This window comes from Rattus rattus, chromosome X (assembly GCF_011064425.1).
Source record: "Rattus rattus isolate New Zealand chromosome X, Rrattus_CSIRO_v1, whole genome shotgun sequence".
NCBI lineage: Eukaryota > Metazoa > Chordata > Mammalia > Rodentia > Muridae > Rattus > Rattus rattus.
Window position 1 is genome coordinate 126,383,979 of NC_046172.1, and position 9,768 is coordinate 126,393,746.

General features: G+C 44.2%; 1 pseudogene; it reads right to left on the reverse strand.

The window, feature by feature from the left end:
• Positions 1-613: 613 nt before the first annotated feature.
• Positions 614-2,119, reverse strand: LOC116888200 (annotated as a pseudogene).
• Between the last annotated feature and the right edge of the window lie 7,649 nt (positions 2,120-9,768).

The window sequence follows — 9,768 nt, forward strand, 5'->3', positions numbered from 1 at the left end:
ATGAACAAATGGGACCTCATAAAACTGCAAAGTTTCTGTAAGGAATAGGACTAGTCCCTGATTTTAGTGGGATTGCTTCAAGTTTCTCTGCACTTAGTTTAATGTTAGCTACTGGTTTGCTGTATATTGCTTTTACACTGTTTAGGTATGGGGCTTAACGTGGATCTCTTGGCCCTTTAGGTTCCCTACAGTGATTACCAAAACCAATATCTGTGACTTGTGTTAGACTTTCTGTTCTTTCATCTTTATTGTCACCAGAAGGAGGCGGATAGTCTGTACAAGCCTCTGTGTGGATGACGCCTGCATATCATTTCCTTTGCACAGGTTATCAAACCTTCAGAGTCAGTCCTCTCCTGATTAGGAAGTACCTGCCTTTCAGATCCTACAGGCATATCTGCTAGTACAAAAGACTAAGAAGTTCTTTCAGGTAAGGGAGGAGGTGACACTTAACAAACAACAGCATCTTTCTCAGCACCCGAATGCTGTTCCTGCTACTTCCTGTCTGGACACCAGCAATACTTTCCCAGTGCAAGCACCCTCAGCACTCCTGGCAGGAGACACGGTGGCTTTTGCTGTTGAGAGGGTTGGTAAAGCTGAGAGGAGGAGCTCTCAACTAAGGGGAGCGTTTGTGGTGCTCCCTAAGTTGGTGGGCTGCTTCTTCTGCTATAGGGTTTGACTTGGAACTCACTATCTGGAGATTTTTGCCTTTGACTGAGTCAGACACAGGTGTGGCATTTTCAGGTCCACGAGTTCACCCTGTTACATGTCCCTTCTTATCAAGGGGCAAGCAGTCTGGCCCCGGAGGTGTGAGGGTGAGGACTTCTGGGACTCCTCTGAAGAAGCAAGAGTGTTGTCTGAGTGCTGCACTGCAGTCCACACAGGAATTCTCAGACACATCATCAACCTTTACATCACCTGAACTGAACTCCTGTGGCTTAGAGGTTTTGTCAACTACAAAAAATGAAGCAGACTTAGTTTTCATTTCATGTCCCCTATCCAAGAGTGTGTTCCCATCAAAATTTTGGGCCCCTCTCGAAGAACTTTCTTCATCTCAAAAGATAAATGCACATGCAGCAGTGGCTTTGGGTGGTACCTGTCAGTGTCCTGCCTGACAGGGGTGACAGTTGGGAAGGCTGAAGGTGAAGTCTGCATCAGCATGGGGGCCACCAGGTGAGGTTCTGGTGGCCCGAGCACGTCTTCCTTGGCATCACCTTCTACAGGGCAACTTGGAGTTCTTGGTGGCTCTGGAGGAGGAGAATCTTATTTTCCACTCTCAGTGGGACTAACCATATTTCCAGTGATAAATTTCATTACCGTTGGGGATTTTCTGCTTTCCGTGAATTTCACACAGTTGTAGCTGTTTATCAGGCAGTTGGACACTAGGTCTATGAACAAGTTCACACTGCTCCTTGTTTGTCCTGCAGAGTGCCTTTGTGTGTAAATTAAATACATTAAATCCCCTGGAATCCCCCTGCTTTCAGTAAGCTCCACGTGGAATCTGTGGCACAAATCGCACCTGTTGGTCACAGCCTGCACCGCAATGAACACGAGCAGGCCCGTCCTCTTGTTCCCGGTATTTCTTCATTTAGTTTACCACGTCCACAATAGGATCGCATGGTGAAGGAGCATCATGGTCTGGCCAGTCCACGTGATGACACTGATAGAGCCGACCCGATTCATTTTGAAATGACGTAAAAATATACCATTGGATAGTCTGTTCTTGCTCGTCCCTTTTCACAAGACGTTTTAAATGGCGTAAATGTCATAGGATCTTCTCCTCCATACAAAGGCCACGGTACTCACACTTTTTTCCCTTCCCATCTCAAATTCTCCACAGGACATTACGAAGATCACAACATTGTACTCCCATATCATCCTCCAGAAATCTAGGACTGCATTCGCCAAAGGCCCTTAGGATGCCACTTATGCTTTTGGCTATACACACCCTTAATAAAATTTGCATCGATGTAATCGGAATCTTGGGATGGAGTCTTCAAAGTCAATTTAACAGATCTGTGATCTGTGATCAACATGATTCCCGGGTTAAGGTGTCCTCCCCATTGTGGTCAGGACTCTTCATGACCTGGACCCTCTGGATGAACCTCCTCAGGATCTCCACTTGCTCCTTGCTCCGGTGTCCTCCACCCAGAACCCCTCCTGCCCGCCGCCAACCTGTGCACAGCAGCACTGTCTTCACCAGCTTGCTCCTGCTGGAACTCCCTCCCTGCGCATGCGCATTCGCGTGCTAGTTGCTCCAGCAGCTGAAGCTGCAGGGGCAAAGCCAGTCCCCCCCTCCCCCCTCCCCGAAACTTAAAAGCAGCACAGCTTTCCCCACTAGGTGGCAAGGTTCTTTGGGCTAGCGCCAGCCCCAACCCCCAGCTCACCCCATCCTCCTTCCCTGCCCTTTTCAGTCCAAGAAACCCCTCAGACACAGGAAAGCCATTCAACCTGTCCCCTACCCGGTTCTGGGCACACTCCCAATCCCCCAAACCGGCCACAGCCTTAGGTTTTAATAGACTCTATTAATAAACTACAACGTTTGGACTAAATTTTTGGATGCTTTATAAAGCAGTTTCTCTGAATATCTCCACATTGTTATTTTGCTAAATGTTCTGTTGTTTGATTTCATTACGCAAATTCCATATCCTAAAGCTTTATTTGAATGACACCGCTCATCAATGACCTCAACTACTGTTCAACTGACCCTTTGATTACAGGATCAGTGGTGAGGTTGCCAGGTCTATTCGATGCCATCAATAAACCAGGGAGCCTTTATAATTCGATACGATTTAAAATGGGCTTTCAATAATAAAAGTGAAACTGGTTTTTTATTTCATTAATTTGGACAGTAGCTGAGGAAACAGGAGTTCTGATGCATTTGCAGGGGTAATGTAGGTATTCGTGGCAATTTAGTGATCTCCAACAGTCTTTCTACTGCCACTGCTATAAAATCAGCCTTTTTGAGTTAATTATTTCTTGTTCATTTTGTATCCCACTCACTGCCCCATCCCAGTCACACTCTCCCACAGTCCTTTCCTCTATTCCTGCTCCCCTTCTCCTCTGGGAGGTTGAGGCCCCTGCACCCTGGCACTACAAGTCTCTTGGAGAGTAGAGGCCTTCTCTCCCCCTGAGGCCACACAAGGCAGCACAGCTCGAAGGACATAACTCACACAGGCAACAGCCTTTGGGATAGACCCGCTCCAGTCATTTGTGACCTAAATGAAGTCCAAGCTGCACATGTGCTACACATGTGTCCAGGATGCCTAGGTTCATCCTGAGTATGTTGGTTGGTTGGTGGTTCAGTCTCTGAGAGCCCAAGGGTCCAGGTTACGTGACTCCGTTGATCTTCCTGTGTTTTTACCCCCACTCCCCACCTCCTTAGATCCCCCATCCTTTATCTGTTGCAGATTTCCATCCATTCTCATGGCCATCTGGCTGTCTCTCCTGTCCCTCCCCACATCTGACCCTGAACCTCCCTATTTCCCTCCTTTACCTCACTATTCCAAACAGGAGGAAATAGTGCAGCAAAGCAAGACCAAAACTTAGCAGGTCAAACTCCAACTCTGCGTCTCCACGTCTGTTGTCAAAGGGCTCTTCAGATCTCCAACTCCTTTCAGCTTTGTTGAGTGCAATTCCCTTCTCTGTCTCTTGGGCTGGGTCCATACCCTTTTAGCAGCTTTCCTCGGCGGGGATACAGTACCCCTTACATCTCTATGTCTCAGAGTCTCCAAGGTAATTCCAGTTTAACCTTCAATAGGTAGAATTGGGGAAAGGCTGGCACAGTCTGAGGGGAGAGCAGCCCTATGGGAGGACCAGCAATGTCAACTGACCTACACCCCCATGATATTTGAGACACTGAGCCAACAACCAAGCAGCATACGCCAACTGATATGAGGCCCCTGACACACAGACAGCAGAGGACTGCCTGGTCTGAGAGAAGGTGCACCTAACCCTGGAGAGATTTGAGGTCCCTAGCATAGGGATAATGTGCTGTGGTGGGTGTTTCATGGAAAACAAACCACAAACACAACCAACAAACAACAACAACAACAACAACAACAAAACGAAAACAAAAACCAACCACAGGTCTTCCTACTTTCCTTTAAGTCCAACAGTATTTTTGTCAGCTGCATCAGTATCAGAACTTTCTCGCTGTTGTAAAAGTGCTATCATTGCCCCCATGTTTTTAACAAACCTGGTCCACTTCAGAACATATGTGTCCGTGTTCTTTTTGATGAGGTTGAGATAAAATATAGTGACTTAAACGATGCCTGTTACATTGGACTTGGACAAGGCAAACCAACACAAGGAAAAGAGCCTCAAGAGAAGGCACGGGAACCAGACCCATTCATTCATACACTCAGGAGTCCCATAAAATATTAAACTGAGACACCGAGTAAGCCATTCTCAGACTCACACTTCTACTGTACCTGAGATTCAATCCCCAAGTCTCATCTCCAAATTGGTAGCAGAAAACCTGTTGCAGTATCTTACCTCTCCGACCTTATCCCCAACTGTGATGGTTTGCATATGCTCAGCCCAGGGAGTGGCACTATTAGGAAATGTAGTCCTGTTGTAGGTGTGGCCTTGTTGGAGTAGGTGTGTCATTGTGGGTATGAGCTTTAAGACCCTAGTCCTAGCTGCCTAGAAGCCAGCATTATGGTATCAGCCTTCAGATGAAGATGTAGAACCCTCAGCTCCTCCTGCACCATGCCTGGATGCTGCTGTGCTCCAGCCTTGGTGATATTGGACTGAACCGCTGAACCTGCAAGCCACCACCAATTAAATGTTGTCCTTGTAAGAGTTACCTTAGTCATGGTGTCTGTTCACAGTAGTGAAACTCAAACTATGACACAAAGTGATTGCAAAAACCTTTTCTCCCAACCATTCCTCCCCAAACTCATCTCATTATCCCTGCCTCCAACACCAGCAAGCTTTCTCTGGGGACATACCTGCTAAGCAGGCCAGGGAAATAGGCTCACAGAAAGTATCCTATCACACAGCACACAGCAACCACACGCTCCTAAAGTCCAGGGAGGAAGCAAAAACCAAGGAACAAAACATTCATCCAACAGAGACCAGACCAGATATCATCATCCAGACCCATATTCATCTATGACTGCACAAGAACGGAAAGGAAAAGCGCAGCCTACCCATCTAAAACTGAAGCAGCCTACTTGTAAAACCATTGTACTACTATTACTGCACTTCAGTTCAATTCTGCAATAAGAAAGCATGTGGGATTGCTCCTAAAACACTGAATCAATTTGCTTCAGAAGAGCAGCATGTGCATTCCTAAGGACAATAAAATTGTTAAGACCCCTGAGAAAATGGTAGAAAACTTTGTGATAGCAAAGACTTTGCTTTACCAATAAACATTACAACCGAGAAGTACTGTGACACAAGGGGCATTGATCTGAATGCAGAGGAGATCAGATTATTATGATTTTATCACTGCACTAGGACGCTGATTGAACAAGAAAGAAGAGAGCACAGCATGTGCCTCTGTAGCTGAAGCTGTACATGGTGGGATTTTAGAAAAATCCACACAGATTCCATTAAAATACTGCTCAAGAGCAGATTGACATCTACCTGGGTACTACTACTGCAGTGATATATAAACTCCATTTCCAAGGATACGAGATTACTCCTAGAACTCCCAAGTTGCTTGCTTCAGCACAGCAGCACGTATGTTCCTGACTAGGCCAGGATTGTAAGAACCCAGAGAAAATGAAAGCACTTTTCCAACAACAAGAGCTTTGATATTCGACGGACATTACAGCAGAGAAGTCCTGTGACACAAGTCAGGACAGATTTACAGAAAGACAGAGAAAATGCGTCTATTACTGTAGCATTGCAGCAGGATGATGACTGAACAAGAATGGACTAGGACAGCACAGCATGTGTCCAGACTGAAGCAGTACACAGTGGCACCATTGAAAACCACAGCTGTGTGATTTTTAAAGGACTATACTAGCATATACTTTCTTATACCACCGTATTACTACCACAATGATATCTTAATGTCATCCACAACAAAGTGTATGAGATTACTCACACCACTATGAAGTTGTGTGCTTCAGAAAAGCACCACACACATTCCTAAGTGGATTGAGTTTGTTAAGAATATAGTGATCTTTTTTAGACCAGTAATATTTAGATTTACCCTAGGTCTCTAGGCCATCTAGTCTCTGGAAGTAACAGTAAGATGTCTCCTAATGGTATTCCGTCATATTCATAGATCAGTGTCTTATTGATAGATCAGGGACTTTTTCAGCCATACCCAGAGAAGATTCCTTCTGCAGCAGACAGGAACAATATGCTAGACATTGCAAACACACACACACACACACACACACACACACACACACACACACACACACGGCACACACATGCACACACACATCATACACACACACACATGGCACAACCTGCATATACATATCATACAGAGAGAGAGAGAGAGAGAGAGGGAGAGGGAGAGGGAGAGGGAGAGGCAGAGAGAGAGACAGGCAGAGAGAGACAGGCAGACAGACAGACAGCAGACAGACACAGATGTAGACACACACCTTGGAACACAGAGCTCTATATGAGACATTTCAATCAAATCCCTACCCTCAGAGTGCAGGAAACTCCGAAAAGAGGAGGCAGAGAAACTGTAAGAGACAGAGGAATTGTGGGATACCAGTATGGAGGACACAAAGCCTTCTAAGCCAACACGATCGAAGCTCATATGAACTCAAAGACTGAAGCAGCAAGCACAGGGCCTCATCAGTCTACAGCAGGTCCTTTGCATATATACTACAATTTTCACATTAAGACTTTGATAGGACTCTTAAATGTGTGACCAGGTTGGTCTCTGATTCTTTTGCCTGCTCTTGGGCTTCTCTTATTTTTCTGTTGGCCTGTTTTGTCCAACTTTGCTATGATGCTTTTCTTATATCTTACTCTATTTTGTTGTGTTCTGTTGTTATCTCTTCGAAGCTGGTTCTTTTCTGAGGAGAAACAGAAAGGGAGTGGGTGTGGATGGGAGAGGAGGTGGGAAGGAACTGAGAAAATAGAGGGAGGGGAAGCTCTATTCAGGGTATGTTGTATGAGAAAAGAACCTATGTTTAATAAAAAGGAAAGGGGTTGGGGATTTGGCTCAGTGGTAGAGTGCTTGCCTAGCAAGCGCAAGGCCCTGGGTCGGTCCCCAGCTCCGAAAAGAAAAATAAATAAAAAGGAAAAATGAACAACAAATAACCTGGAAAGTCTACAAACAAGAGGAAACGTCAAATCCTGCAAGTTGTGTGTCTTAAGGTTTTACTGCTGTGAACAGTCAGCAGCATATTTGCTTCTAAGTGGACTGTGGCTGTTAAAGATGCAGTGGAAATTATGCCACTTTTACAAAACCAGAACTTTCTTTTTTTTTTTTTTTGATGCAGTTTATGAAGTAGCACTGTCCCATAAGTGATGATGATTGAAAACAAATCAGAGGACTGGATCGCCATACAGTAGCACTTAAGTAAACCCTGACTGAACAAGAATGAAGTAGGAGAACACAACATATGCATGTATAACTGAAGCAGTGCACAGGGGCATCCCTGAGGCACAGTTTCACATGTGACTAAAACACCTCACAATGGCTTATTTGCCGAAACCTATGGCAGTGATGAATAACCTAATTCCGTTTACAAAGCATCACAGGAGACTGCGTCTACAACTCTAAAGTTGCTTTCTTCAGAACTGCAGCGATATGTACTCGATTGGACCAGAACTGTTAAGAACACCGGTACTTAAACAAGAAACTAGGTAGGCTGACTGCGAATCCTCTCTTCTCCTGTTTCTCCAGATTCAAACTCCCGCTCTCATCCTAAGCTGTTCAGCAGAATATTTATGGCAGCCTTCACTGCCCACCCCAACCCTTGTACCCATTTCCCGTCGTGTTCACAGATCTTCCCATTCCAACCTTATAGACTGAAGGCTGAAGCCTGATTTACACCTCTCCTTCTGTAACTCCAGATTGACAGCCTTCCCCAGTTTTATCCTCTGCGGTACAGCAGTAAACCGGCTGCACTCTCCTTTTTCTCTGATCTCATCTTCAGGCAAACACAAATATTGCAAAGAAATGAAAAATTTCAATTCCTAAACATGAAAGTACAATCATTGAAGAAAACGCAAAAATGGGTAAATACTGGAAATGAAAAATTTGATGATATAAACAGGAACTATAGAGGTAAGTTTCACCAACTGAACACAAGAGACCAAAGAAAGAATCTCAGGTGTTGAAGACTCAATAGAAGAAATGGATTTATCGCTCTTAAATGTTAAATTTAAAAACTACCTACAGAAAACCTACAGGTAATCTGGGAGACAATGAGAACATAAAATCTAAGAATATAAAATATAAGAATAATAGAGGATGGAGAAGAAACCCATCTCATAAGCCCAGGAAATATTTTTAACAAAATCATAACAGAAAATTTACTAGTCCTAAAGATGGAGATGCCTATAAAGAAGGGTACAAGAAACATACAGACCAGCCAATAGATTGGAACAGAAAAGAAGGTCCCTTGGCACGGAATAATTTAAATATTAAATGTACAAACACACACACACACACACACACACACACACCTTTTGTAAAACAAGAAAGGATTATGGGTGTGGTGGACATATCACGAGTTTAAACATTTGGGAAGCAGAGGCAGAGGCAGGAAAATCTCTTTTGTGTCAGATGCACACTTAAGCAAAAAGACTCATTTACAGGGCTCTATAAAACAAAGGACATGTAAGTAAGGCCAGCTACGTGCACTCTAACAAGAGCAGGCCATATTTGCACTATATTTATGACTCACTTTGGTTCCCTCTGTGTAAATTTATCCTGGCCTCCTTGGGCACTGTTTACACATGACACATCAGATATACATTCAGCTGCACATTCATACACACAACATTAAAAACAAGTAAAATATTTTAAAAAGCATTCCTAAAATACAGGAAGTCATACTTATGCAATTTAAATGTACCCTGTTATTGGTTCCTCATCTAGTATCAGAACTTCAGGAAGTCATGGAGAATATCTTACATTAAAGCTTGTGCTTCTCAAGTCTTAATGTTACTGCCTGCCACCTGGGGATCTTGTTAGAAATCAGATGCTGCTAGAGTGGGGTTTGGACTGGAGCCTGGGAATCTGTATTTCTAAAAATTCTTAACGATGGCAAAATTTCTCATCTGTGGATCACTTTGGGGAGCAGATACATCTGAGATCTCAGATGTTTAAAATGACTCTTTGACTGTGCCCATGGACAGATCAAGAATGAAGACCTGATGTCTGTTTGAGATTCAGCCATCAGTCTTGTTTTGTCTGAGGAGATTTAGACTGGCAGGCAACAGAGCTGGTATATTTACTTGCAGAATGCGTTCTCTTGTGAGAGTTGCTCTGGCCCTGATGTCTCTTCACAGCAATAGAGTAGTGACTAAGACAGAAGTTGTTACCAAGGAGAAGAGTATTGCTCTGACAGGTCTGTCCATGCTGCTTGTTGGCAAAAGGTGGACTTTGGTTTGGGAAAGCAGTCTGAACCCATTAAGAGGAGATCAATGGGCCATCCCAGTAGGAGCATGGGAGTTATTGAGAGAGACTTAATTGGGGGCATCCAGCTCAAGAGGTTTTAGGTAAGAAACTTTAGTGAGTGGCCTACAGGCTACTGTGACATTTTGGTGAATAACGTGGCTGCTTTCTGCTATTGTTTAAAAAAAAAACTGCCTGTGGACACACCGCAGAATTTT